We start from the raw sequence: 13995 nt of genomic DNA, 5'->3' as shown, positions 1-13995 counted from the left end.
ATCACTGCATACATGCTGACAATATTTAGCAGCTTAGCCCCTGTCACTATATTTGTTGTTATACACTGTTCCTTACAAAGAATGCATTCATAAACAACCCTTTATAGAGCACTTCACCAGCTGATCAGGTCTGAATACTACTGTCATGGTCTGCGAGGCGCTTCTCGTGCATGATCTCATTTGAGATCAGGTCCTGAAAGATATTTTATAATGTAAGTGTTAAATATTGCTGTTATGGTAATTTTGTTCAACAGTTGCTATAAATATCATAAATTTAAATCAAAACAAGTTTGTTGGCTTGTTGTTTTTGTTTGTTTATTTTTGCAATTTTAATCTCGTGATCACATGTGACTTAACGCTTTTCATAAATAATTTAAAGAAATTACGTTTGATAGAAAATACTGTTAATAAATGTACTAATATATGTGGTCTCCTTTGGCTGTGTTGACTGGTCGGAAGTGTGACTTCTTTGAATTGCAATAACCTTTATTATATAGTTTTACCTCTCAACAAATCCATCTTTTCTTGGTCAAGGACAAGCTACAGGGCACGGTTTCCCACTCCTGTTCCCCTCAAGTTGGCCTGGTATACATGTCCATACATCAGGTAGTCCCCTTTTTGCTCCCTTTTTTGGCAGGCGATGATGCACATTCTGTCCAATGGATCTTCCGATCAATGTAAATTTCACCTTGGGGTTTAACCTTCAAATATAATATATTAAAGTCCTGATTAAATATGGGGGAAAGAAATCTGTTCATTAATGACAAGAAATAGGTATAAATAAATTTTAAGATGACAATAACCATAAAATGCAGCCATAATAATTCAAATGGTGTTTTTTTTCCTTAAAATTGCATTACATTTACTCATCCAGTTACATTTCCCAGTGACAATACATAAATATGATAATGATCATAATCATACATGCCATAATTTTTTAGGTCCAAAGCGGGACATTCCATAAAAAATTGTCGGGACATTTGACCCAAAAGCGGGACACCTAAAACGATTTATCATTCCACCTTTACTGTAGTTAGTATAGTACTAACAAATACTATTGATACTTTTATTCAAGACATAAAACATCTGATATGAAGCATGGATTCTAAAACATAACAATAACAGTTTTATAAAATAAGACAATAGCAAACAACGAGGATAATATTCATCTTTTTAGAGTACAAAATCTAGAACATTACGACAACAATACTCATTATATTAATTTCAATGGCAAACATTAACTCAGGGGAGGCTATCCAGTACACTGAAAGTACGGGTTACAGTAAACTATCTACCGAACAGTTACATCAGTTACACACGGAATGCGCGACCGTACACATTTCAGAGGTAGGTTTTTGGTGGAAGCAAACCGTCTTTGTGTTCATTTTAACTCTTAACAACGCCTCAACCGTTTATACACCAACAAAAACAAAAGGACAAAAGGAGTCTATGGATGCTTTACTCGAAAAATTATTCTCTAATGTTAATAATCATGTTTTGTTTTCTTCTTATATACACAGATTAAACTGAATTGTGCATTGTCAGGCGCTGTATTGGGGTAGTGTCAAACTGTCATGAATAACAACACATTGTTTTTATTACAATAACACAAGACAAGATGGGTACCACTTTTACTGTTTGTTGCGATGTTTTTTTAAGCATGTATCCATGCGCAGTCTGTTACTTGTCAATTGTCGCGGCTTAATTGGAGTAGGGTCAAACTGTCATGCATAGCACCTCGTGGTTTTTAGCTTAATTGGAGTAGGGTCAAACTGTCATGCATAGCACCTCGTTGTTTTTATTACAATTACACCCAATTACACTAGACAGGATGGGTATCACTTATTGGACTGTTTGTTGCGATTTTGGTATATTGCACATTCGGATTATCCCGCTATTTATGAACTAAACATTGAATGTAAAAGACTCATTAATGACGTAGAGTTAATTTTACAAAACAATTGTTTTGTAAACCGTTTCAAACAAATACAAAAATAAACACATTTTCAACATTTATTTCATTATAATACAACTATCGATAGCAATAAGCGACCACTATCTTGAAGACCACCATGGTGTGAATGCCTGATGAAATCAATAATTAGCCGATAAATCGCTGATAAGAGGTCATAAACAACACTGGTACACACGATAAGTAGAATCGGATTGTTAATTGGGGGCAATAAAGGGATTAGCGGGGGTAAGTGTTAGCGAAACAGAGCTTGAATAGCGAATTTTATTGGGAACCTATAGACCTTACATCGTTTTTTACGAATGTCGGGACAAATCGTCTCATATCGGGACGGCGGGACAAAGGGCCCAAAAGCGGGACTGTCCCGCCGAGATCGGGACGTATGGCATGTATGTCATAATTAATTTAATTAAAAAGAGATGCAGAAATGAAAATACAAACCTGTTACAGCTGTTCTTCAGCATTCCAAAAAAACAAAAACGGCAGTTGTTGATCACTTTAACCACCCACTTTGAATCTTCTTTGCAACAAACTTATTGTTGATTTACACATTGTAGTAAATACACATTGTTTTCATCACACAATAGTTCATGTGCTGAAAGAATTTCAAGACATTTGACACTAGAATTAATGTTGCTGAATTATACCTAAAAATTTAGCTCAATTTAAGTTGCTGAAACCAAATTGTTTACAAAAATAACTTCCTGTGCTCCAAATAACTTGCTGTGCTCCAACCAATCAAAAGTGGTTTGTTTTCAAATAGATGGTCCCAGAACCAATCATAATTCTATAAACACCCCTTTGTTTTGGCTAGATGGAGCACTGATAGGGATTAGTGTTTATGATGCTAATTGATCTCTTATCTGATCCTGATCTTATCTGATATTTATTGAATAATACACAGCACACTTAGCATAATATATTTAATTGTGAATATTTCAATATAACATACTGAATGGTGTTAGGAAATAAATATAATATAAATATTATTTAAATTGTCTTTTAAAATGTATGTTAATAGTCAATGTGGTAGACATTAATTGAATTGGGGCTAAATATCAGTGTAAGAAAGTTCAAATACTTGTTTTTTATGTTGTGAAGATATAATTGATTCTGGCAAGACCACATAATTTTTTTGACACTTTCAATATTTTTAATTATTTACCCACAGCCTGATTTAGTTGTACTTTTCCCTTTAAAAGCTGCTCTACTGATTCACATATTTTATGAGCAGACAAATTGTAATAATAAGACCATAAACATTATGTGAAGATAAAAAAGAATTCAGTACAATCCTCCTATTAAACACTATATCTCTGTCCTTTAACTTCAGTTATTTGCTATAGTGTTGCTCTTTTTTATGAAGATGCACTAAAAATACACTTGTACAGAAAGAATATTTTTTTGCAAATCAGAAGATACACTAATATGCACAAAAAATGCACTTCATTGAAAAAATGCACTTATTGCATAAAAAGATGCACTTTGTCTACAGAAGATACACTTAAAGTACAGTAAAATACACTTAAAGATAATGAAAATACAGAAAAAATGCACTTTAGTGCACTTAATTATGAAAAAAATGCAGAAAAAATACACTTTTCGGTAAAAATGCAGAAAAAATACACTTTTTAAAGCGTATTTTGTTAAAAAGTGTATTTTATTTTGAGAAGGGCAATTAAAGACATAAAATAAGCATGGTAAAGAGGTTATTAAGCACATGGTAGTATACAAATATATGACAGAGCAATAACCAAGACCAGCCTAGCCAAATAAGCAGAACAAAACAAAACAAAAACATTGATCATTATCTTCATACAATGATACACTATTAATTATCAAAAATAATTATTATCTATCTATCCAAATTGCAAACTTACGATATGTTCCCATAATTAGCTATTTCATTTGATTACACATTTAACATAAACATACACGAAACTTTCAATGTGTTTGTAGGTTAACACTTGCTTTTCATCACCATTTCAGCCTTTGTTTACATTTTAGCTGAGTGATGCTATCTGGGTAAATGGGCATGAAAATTGTTCTCATAATTGTTATTAAATATCTCGATAAATTAACAATAAATGCAGTTTTTAAAGGTAACTACTTAAAATATTATGCTTGGTGTCCTAGATATTTCCATGAAAGAGCGTAAAATTACTTCGATGTGTTTCGCCAAGATTTCTGGAATTTATTGAGCCCGCTGCAGAGATGTTGTATGTTGAGGCACAAACAACAACTCTGCTAGGAGAATGTCTTTCTAGATCAAATGTTTTGTGCCTCCCAAAAAGAGTTAATTTATTAAGTAAGTGCCTTATTCGTCTGCTTGCTTTAAGATTCTGATTTCATTTCCAGTCGGTTAATATTAATGCTTTATACTGATAATGATTAAATCACGTGAAATTAAATTGCTTGGATTATATTTAATGAATATTTTCGATGAGTGTCTCCTTAATTTTTTTCTTCATATATATAGTAAAACCATCAATAGAGATACAATAAAAATTAGGAATAATTGTGGTAAAAGTGGAAAATTCTAAAAATAAGCAATATCTCTGTATCCCATAATTTTTAGAAATGTCTGCAAAATTATGTAATTAGATATACACTTCAACACCGTTATTTCGAAGTCGTCGGGACCGTTAAAAAAACTTCGGATTAACGATAATTCGAAATAAACATTTGACAGACGACTTTTGAGGATTCTGTAATAATAAAACGTTGTGGAATTCGCATGGTTCAGTGAAACGCTACTATAAATAATTGTTTACTTAAAAAAAGTTAACTAGTCAGATTGCAATAGATTTCTACTTGTAACAAACGAAGGAATAAAACGATTCTTGTTCTTCTTTTTATGTTTTCTCTAAGTACAGAACATTTTAAATATAATGAATATGCGCTAATTATCTGAACATATAAAATATAACGAATATCTCAAATTATCAGACCATATAAAATATAAGGAATAGCACAAATTGTCATACATGTAAATACAGACGAATACATTTTTTGGAAATGAATTAACGGATTAAAGAACCGTAACAAACGGTAAAAGAAAGTAACAAACGGGGGAATATAACGATTCTTATTCTTGTTTTTATTTTTCTCTATTTACAGAACATATTAAATAAAACGAATAGCACAAATTATCAGACATACATACATATGAATACATTTTCGGAAATTAATTAACCTTTTTTTTAATAATATGCAATGTCTCTCTGAACACCGGCGTTCGCGCAGACGACAAAGGTGTAATTATCGGCTTTTGACGCGCCACGACAAAGGTGTGAAATTACGCTCAGTATTTTGCAGTTTTGACTTCGGATTAAAGATTGATAATTAGGTGCGAAATATAGTGTTGGGACCGACAGAATCACTTCGAATTAACGATTTCTTCGGTTAAACGAAGTTCGGATTAACAATGAAATTTTACATTAAACAAAGAAGAACCAAAATCGGGACCGGAAAAATACTTCGAAATAACGGTGACTTCGGATTATCGGTGTTCGAAATAACGGTGTTGAAGTGTATGCTCATTTATAATGAACCAAAAAAGTTTCCAACAGTTTTTTTACAGATACCTAAAGTGTTTCATTTTGACATCAAAGAAATACACTTATAAATTCATATGGGCACAGTAACAATAAAAACTATTTTCATATTATTCTTCAAGTCTTTGTTGGTTCATTATATAAACACATGGCCAATTGTTTAGTTTTAATCAATTGGGAAATAAATATGGACTGTTGTGATAAATATATCAATCTATACTTATATGGCCTGTGATATATGTGATTTGAAAGTATATGTTACTGTCACATGTGACTGTACATAGCACTCAAAGAACAACAATACAATGAAAAGATACAACTCATTCAAAATTAACATATGTTTTATTTATCAATACAATACTTGCAATGAAGAGGTTTGTTTTTTTCATTATGTTGCATCACAATTCAAATAATTTGTTTATTATGTCATTGAAACTCATCAACAGGTCAACTTTTTTTACGCCTTGAATCTCAATCTTAACAGTTTTCAGTTTTTCAGAACATAACTCGTAGGCACCAAATTCAATCGATGTCAAAAACAAAGAATTAAAAATAACAAAAGTTGGCAAGCCAGTATAAAACATGATTTTATCGTTTGAGGCATTAACATATTTGATGGCTATTTCTGATTTTTAGCTCCATTTGCCAAAGGCCAGCGGAGCTTATATCATGGTCCTGTGTCTGTCGTGCGTCCATCCGTGTGCTTACTTTTCCTTCAAACACCTTATTCTCCTAAACTACTGGTCCAATTCTGATGAAATTTGTCAGGAATGTTCATGGGGTAAACCTCTTTCAAATTTGTTCAAATTATGCCCCTGGGGTAAAATTTGACCCTGCCCAGGGGGTCACAAAATAAAAAAAATCTTATATAAGGCCTATTTTGTAAAAACTTTCAAACTCTTCTCGTCCATAACTATTGGGCATAGGGCTATCAAATTCAGTATGTAGAGACATTTAATAGTCCTCTACCAAATTTGTTCAAATTATGCCCCTGGGGACAAATTTCACCCTTCCCCAGGGGTCACAACATTGAACATATGCTTATATAGGGTCTATTTTGTGAAAACTTTAAAAATCTTCTCGTCCATAGCCATTGGGCCTATAGGGCTACCAAATTCGGTATGTAGTGGCATCTTATAGTACTCTACCAAGTTTGTTCAAATTATGCCCCTGGGGTCAAGTTTGACCCTGCTCCGAGGGTCACAAAATTGAACATATGCTTACATAAGGCCTTTTGTGGGATTTTTTTTAAATCTTCTTGTCCATTACTGTATGGCATAGGGCTACCAAATTAATGACATCTTATAGTTCTCTACCAAGTTTGTTTATATTATGCCCCTGGAGTCAAATTTGACCCTGCCCTGGGGGTCACAAAATTGAACATACGCTTATATGGAGTCTATTTTGTGAAAACTTTAAAAATCTTCTTGTCCATAAACATCGGGCCTAGGGCTATCAAATTTGGTAAGTAGTGACATCTTATAGTTGTCTACCAAGTTTGTTCAAATTTTATCCCTTGGATCAAATTTGACCCTGCCCCGGGGTCACAAAGTTGAACATATGCTTATATAAGGTCTATTTTGTGAAAACTTAAAAAAAATCTTCTTGTCCATAACCATCCGGTCTAGGGCTGTCAAATTTGGTATGTAGTGACATCTAATAGTTCTCTACCAAATCTGTTCAAATTTTATCCCTGGGGTCAAATTTGATCTTGCCCCGGGGGTCAAAAAATTGAACATATGCTTATATAATGCCTATTTTGTGAAAACTTAAAAAAACAAATTGTCCATAATCATTAGGCCTTAAGGGCTACACAATTTGGTATTTAGTGACATTGTATAGTCCTCTATTTAGTTTGTTGAAACTATGCCCCAGGGGTCAAATTTGACCCTGCCCTGGGGGCCACAAAATCGATAATATGCTTATATAGTGCCTATTTTGTGAACGCTTTAAAAATCTTCTTGTCCTTTAACCATAAGGCTGTGACACTTATGTGAATATATTAGTGTTCAAAGGTTCGTTTAAGTCGCGTTGTGTAATTTTTTGTTTTGAAATAAATTTTCCAGGTTCGTTTAACTACTCGTCAGTTTGCGAAAGAAAGCAACAAGTCTTTTTATAGCATATATAGTCTTTTTATTCTTGTTTAAATGTTTGTATATGTTGTATTGTAAATGTATATTATTCTTATTTGTATTGTAAATGTATGTAATTCTTATTAAGAAATTGAACAAGATAAAAACAAGAAAGAAACAAGATTATCCAACACAAATATAATCCGTCCAGAAAGTAAATGTCCGTCTCTCCTGCACTTACCATAAAGCCGTAAAATTATAATGTTTACTGTGCTAGTTGCTATCAATTATGGCTCGATTTGTTTTAAAAACTACCCCTCTTTTATACTAATGCTTATATAAATGCTTATATAAACGGTCATGTTCCAGAAAACGTGATCTCAGCAAGTAAACAAAACTTTCCATCACCCTGTCAAATTGGAGTTTTTTTTCCTAACCCCCAGTAAACAAGCAGTTTGTGACTATTTTAACATCAGTCTGACTACCAAGGCTTAAGAGCATCCCTACATGTATGATAGTTTGAATTGAGTTCAGTAAGCTTACTAGGACAAAAGTGTTACAAGGCATAGGTCTACCAAATTTGGTATGTAGTGACATCTAATATTTCTTTACCAAGGTTGTTCAAATTATGCCCCTTGGGTCAAATTTGACCCTGCTCGGGGGTCACAAAATTGAACATACACTAATGGGGCCTTTTTTGTGAAAACTTTAAAAATCTTCTTTTCCATAACCATTGGGCCTAGGGCTACCAAATTTGGTATGTATAGACATTTAATAAACTTCTACCACATTTGTTCAAATAATGCCTCTGGGTCAACTTTGACCCTGCACCTGGGGATCACAAATTTTAATAAACGCTTATAAAGCGCCTATTGTGTGAAATCTTAAAAAAAAAATCTTCTTGTCAAAAACCATTCGGACTATTGCTACCAAATTTAGTATGCAGTAACATCATTTTTATAGTCCTCTTATACCAAGTTTGTTCAAATTATGCCCTTTGGGTCAAATTTGACCCGCGGGTCACAAAATTGAACATTATATACGCTCATATCTTGCTTATTTTTTGAAAACTTTAAAAATATTCTTGTCCTAAACTCTAGGACCTAGGGCTACCACATTTTGTATGTAGTGAGATATAGTAGTCCTCTACAAAGTTTGCTCAAATTATGCCCCTGAGGTTAAATTTGACCCAGCCCAGGGGGTCACAAAAGTGTACATGTGCTTAAATAGGGCCTATATTTAAGTATTTGCACATACCAATAATATTTGTTTCAGCCTTTTCTTCAGCAGTGGAGTGATACAGAGCTATCATGGTCCTCTTGCTTGTTATTTGTGGTGATTTCATGCTCGTCAGGAGATGCCTGTCCACCGACACTTCCAGAGCTGCCATCACCGACACTGGTGTCATCAGCATGTGACCTGGCATAAATGAAATGCATGAATCTTATATATATATATTTATTTATTTATTTAGATATTGAATCATTTAATAATCTTGTTGTGGCATTGTAGACATGGTGCCTGCCTAGCCATTGGGAGGCCACAGGTATGATCCCTACTTGGGGAGGGTTCTCATGATCTTTACAAAAACACTATGTACTGGTTCTTCCCAGAAAACAGACTAGAGAGTATCTCAATAAACCTAAGGCTTTGGATGCAGTCTAGCTAAAATGAATAAGTTTATTATTATACATACATTAATCTTAATGTTTATTTGAATGGTTTTCAATAAAGTTAATATTAATTTCCTAGTCCTACCACATAAAGTATGTTATGTTTTGTTCTCACAAAAACAATTCACGTCCATATTAAAAAAGTGTTTGTTAATCTTAAGAATCTTTTAACTAGTGGCATGTTACTGTTTAGTTAAAATTATATCTACATAAATATATACATAAACAAGCTTTCGCAGCCGAGCGTTGGCACCTGTTATGCTGTGCTCTTGTTTTAAATCCATACAATCACAAATTGGAAAATTTTTATCGACTTAATGAACCGAATTGGGATTTATTTTTTTAATCAACAAATATTGACTCATATGGCCTTTATCTTGTTTTTTTTAATCATATAAATTATAGTTATTTACTTTGTGAGATGAAAATAAAATAACAGTCGGATGTCATAGCAGAAAACCTGCTGATGTATTATAAAATATTTGTTTAATAATTCATATGTGCCCTTGAATACTACAGTGCATTGTAGCCAAAACAAGATTCAGAAATATTGATTTATAAACATGAGTAATGAAGTATTTTGACTGTCACTACATGGCATGTCTATAAATAGAAACTGAGTTCCTGGAAGTGAGACACTTTCTGACCCTGTCTTAATTTTGTGGTTTTTAAATGATTGTACATGTACAATATCTTTGATAAATTGAATAATTTCATAACACCATATAACAAAGGTACTCTTGTGGTTGTATTCTTTTATGAAGTGTTCAAATGTATGTATTAATTTCATTGCAATTATAGTAGTAGATCTATGTTCATTTAAACATTTTGCTGTTGAAATTGGTTTGGTAACTAACTATCTAGAAAAGTGTCGATAACTGCTGTTTTGAATATTATTTTTTTTTGTTATAAACACTTGAAAAACACAAATAATGTTGTAACACGGCACATGAATTATAACTGCTTTGGTCAATTTCACTTATTTCAGTACATAGTTATCACATGTATATATGTGTCGGAAATCTATTCATGCTGCACATAGTAACATGGTATAAACATGTTGATTGAACTGTGCAATTGTTTCTGTATGTGTAATTGTTTCCATCCGTGTAATTGTTTTACTTCAATTCATATCTAACTCACCAGTCGCATTTCAACATGTCAAACGTTAACACAATAGCTCTGCTACTGAAGTTTATTGTCACGCTTAACTATTGAATCATTGAAATGTATGCATATATTATAGATGTATAAAGGCCTCTTTATAGCAACATATGCGTAATACAATATCACTGCAGTATGTTTAATAAGATTATTTAATATTTACAGTAATTCAATATCTTGATGTTACTCTGTTTTGCAGTATGGAAGTGTGCTGTGAGTCCCACAGGGGACAGGCTGTACATCATCAGCAACACGCAGCCACTGTACAAGCTTCTCACCCTGGCCAGAGATGGCACACTCCTGGCTACATACTCAGACACAGCACTAGATAGCCCATGTGGTCTACATGTGACCCCTGCAGGCCAGGTGCTGGTCTGTGGAGCCTGGTCCCACACTGTACTACAGGTGGGCTGGGAGGGAGAGAGTAAGCTGGCTACGCTGGCTACTGAGGAGGATGGAGTGTGGCAGCCATGGTCAGTCTGCTACAGCAGCACTACATCATCCATCATTGTGGGACTGGATTGGGACTACATCCTGGTGATCAGAGTGGAATAGTGTGTACATGTATGTATTAGTTGTTGTAATTAGTGATTAGTATTTCAATGACAATGTGTTAATTGTTTAGCATACGAACATAGTGTGTGATGTTACAATACAACATTAAGTGTGTAGTTAAAGATACAAATAATTTATGTGCACATATTGTTATCTGATAGACAATGTGAGGGTTTTTGTTTTGAACATAAGATCTAATGCATATTATGTTATGTTGTCATAGCGTTTGTGTCATTATGGTCCTAAAATTTAGTTCTTGTAAACTTTGCATTAAAAAACAAAGCATTTCAACTGAAAATTTAATATTTCTACATATTTGCACATGTACATAGCAACTGAGGCTATTTTTAGACTTCCATTTCTATAAACACCATGCCATGTCAGAAATGTATATGGATGAATATTTTTTAAATAAAATATTGTTTAAGTAATGTTTGGGGGAGTATATATTGATATTTGACGCAATGTTTACAGAAAGGTCACACTTGATGTGAGATTTATTAATTTGCCATATTTTATGATGTTGAACATGTCTTATTGATTTTTATTACATTTACATAAATGTGTGTGAGTCCTAAATATACATACAAGAAATACATCAAGCTATTCTGCTGCTCCAGTGGCTGCTGAGTCGGGACAAGGATGCTGAGGATGTGGGGGACAAGCATGACGCAGAAGGTAAAAGAGACGCTTTGTCAGGCCTTTTCTTGGTCACTTTGGGAAAAAATGCAATTTTTGGATTTTTTATTTGTTTCGTGCTAAAAGTCCATTGATTTGGGAAAACACATATAAGTATATAATATATAATATAAGTATTTATAATACTTCAAATTATAGGAATAAAATCCTATTATAATAGTTATAAACTTTGTTAGATCTAATTGAAACATAATTGAGATATAATTTTTATAAGGAACAGCATATAACACGCTTTGGGTATGGGTCCGTTAAACAGACCCATAAATATACTCAAGGAAAAGTACTGCTTGTGTATTTCCTGTTTATTAAGATGAGGTGGAAAAGAATGGTATGAATTTACATAAGGTAAAATATCCTTTTAAATTGTTTGTTTATTGTAAAATCATATATATTCATCCGCATGTTATTTTGTGGTTAAAAAAAGACTTTCATGGACTTGGAAATTAATGCGTGACATTCTCAGTTTGGAAACAATAAATATGGAATTTGTTTCAGTGTGTTTGTATTCAATTTGTGGATCATTCAACCCTTGAAATCAATAAAAAATAATGTCCCGCGAATAATAATGTTTTTGCAGTGTATAAATAAGTGAAGTGGACGAGAATGATATGATTTGATTTAACAGAAGGTAAAATGGCGTCTATTCTTGTGTATATAGTGTTTTCAGTACAACTTATTTTACTGGATGATCAATTACTCAAACCCTTCTCCAGCTTGATGCTTTCCAACTTACCAATACAGACACCTCAGAAACACAACATCGCAATAATTTCTGTCATCCCCATGCAGGCCTTGAGTTTTTATAAAGCTGTGTGATATTTAATTAAGCCTATTTGATTGGAATCTATTCCATCTAATGCTGTATAGTCTGTTTGGGAGGAGGTATTAAGTTTTCATTGTGTATACAGTGATGTTTTTTTTTTGGTCAAAACAGGCCCCGTTACAAAGGAGCATGATTTACATAAAACCACCATTTTTTCACGGGATATTATGCGTTCTTGTTAGTTTCATGGAATAAATGCGTTTTGTTTCATGGAGTTAACAAGTATTGAAAAGCGTAAAGAAAAATAATTAAATGGGAAAATTTGTATCAGAAAATAATTATAACAAGCAAATTCGTTGAATTGATAGCCCAAGCCAATATGCTTCTGGACACAAAAGTATTATATTTGACACTCAAAACAACATTGTTACAAGATACAAAGGGCCATAACTCCGTTATTAACAGATGGTGTACAATGCCATTTGGCGTGCATCATCCTCTTATCCATATATATACGCATTACAGGTTTCAATAATATCCGCCAAAGCACTTCAAAAATATGGCTCCGGACGCACAAAAAGCATTATTCAAGATACAAAGGGCCATAACTCTGTTATTAACTGATGGTGTACAATGCCATTTGGCATGCATCATTCTCTTATCCATATGCATACTCATACCAAGTTTCAATGAAATCCGCCAAAGCACTTACAAGATATGGCTCCGGACAGACGGGCGGAAAGACGGACGGACGGAAGGACCGACAGACAACGCCAAAACAATATCCCTCCGCCTATGGCGGGGGATAATAAAAAGTACAGAAACTCGTATTGAGCACCTCTAAACTCACAAATTCGCACTGAAAGAAGCCCAAACATGTTTTAATAATATTATATTTCTTCTTCGATATAGCATATAAGAAGTTTACAGTATATTTACTGTATTATGTTATATAAGTTAATGTTATTTGCGCTTGAAAGCCCTTTATAAATCTAAGCATCGACAATGGAAGCCATATGTCTTATCAGGCATTATTATAATAATTTTCATTGTTCAAACATTTCTACGTGAAGGATCGATCTGAAATTTGGCATGCACATTGGGATAGATGAAAAATTATAAGGAAGTGCATATTTTTTGCGTTTTAAACAGTTCAGGTTTTGTTATAGGTAACATTATACTAAATAATCGTTTAATGTTGGGCTGTTCTCAATAAAAAATCATATTTTACTCGAAGCCATGTTTTACACTTTAGACTGGTGTTCTGGCTTAATCTCTTGTATATATTGGAAGGGAAAGAAAATGTGCTCAGTATTTAATCCCTGACATATGATAAAGTTAGAGACTAAAGTACAAGTTTGACCTGAAAACAGTTACATTACACTAGAAAATGGCCGGAAAATTTAAGGTGCAAAAGAAGTAGAGTTTGATTTGAGTAAAGTAAATGTTTGGTTTAACATGACATATCTTTTTTATTGCTTAAATCGATTCAGCTTAGAATGAACTTTCAGAAAAAGTATGGTTATGGTGGTCTCTATGT

General features: G+C 33.2%; 1 long non-coding RNA gene across 1 annotated transcript; it reads right to left on the bottom strand.

The window, feature by feature from the left end:
* LOC127876529 (uncharacterized) lies at nt 1–2739 on the bottom strand. The gene is made up of 3 exons (XR_008047917.1): nt 2414–2739; nt 504–701; nt 1–193 (listed from the first exon to the last, which is right to left on the bottom strand). It is a non-coding gene; the product is annotated as an uncharacterized LOC127876529 (long non-coding RNA).
* Nucleotides 2740–13995: the final 11256 nt, after the last annotated feature.

The sequence above is a fragment of the Dreissena polymorpha genome, chromosome 1 (assembly GCF_020536995.1).
Source record: "Dreissena polymorpha isolate Duluth1 chromosome 1, UMN_Dpol_1.0, whole genome shotgun sequence".
NCBI classification, from domain to species: Eukaryota; Metazoa; Mollusca; class Bivalvia; order Myida; family Dreissenidae; genus Dreissena; species Dreissena polymorpha.
The sequence above is the reverse complement of the archived record's forward strand: the minus strand, read 5'-3'. Positions and strand labels throughout refer to the sequence as shown.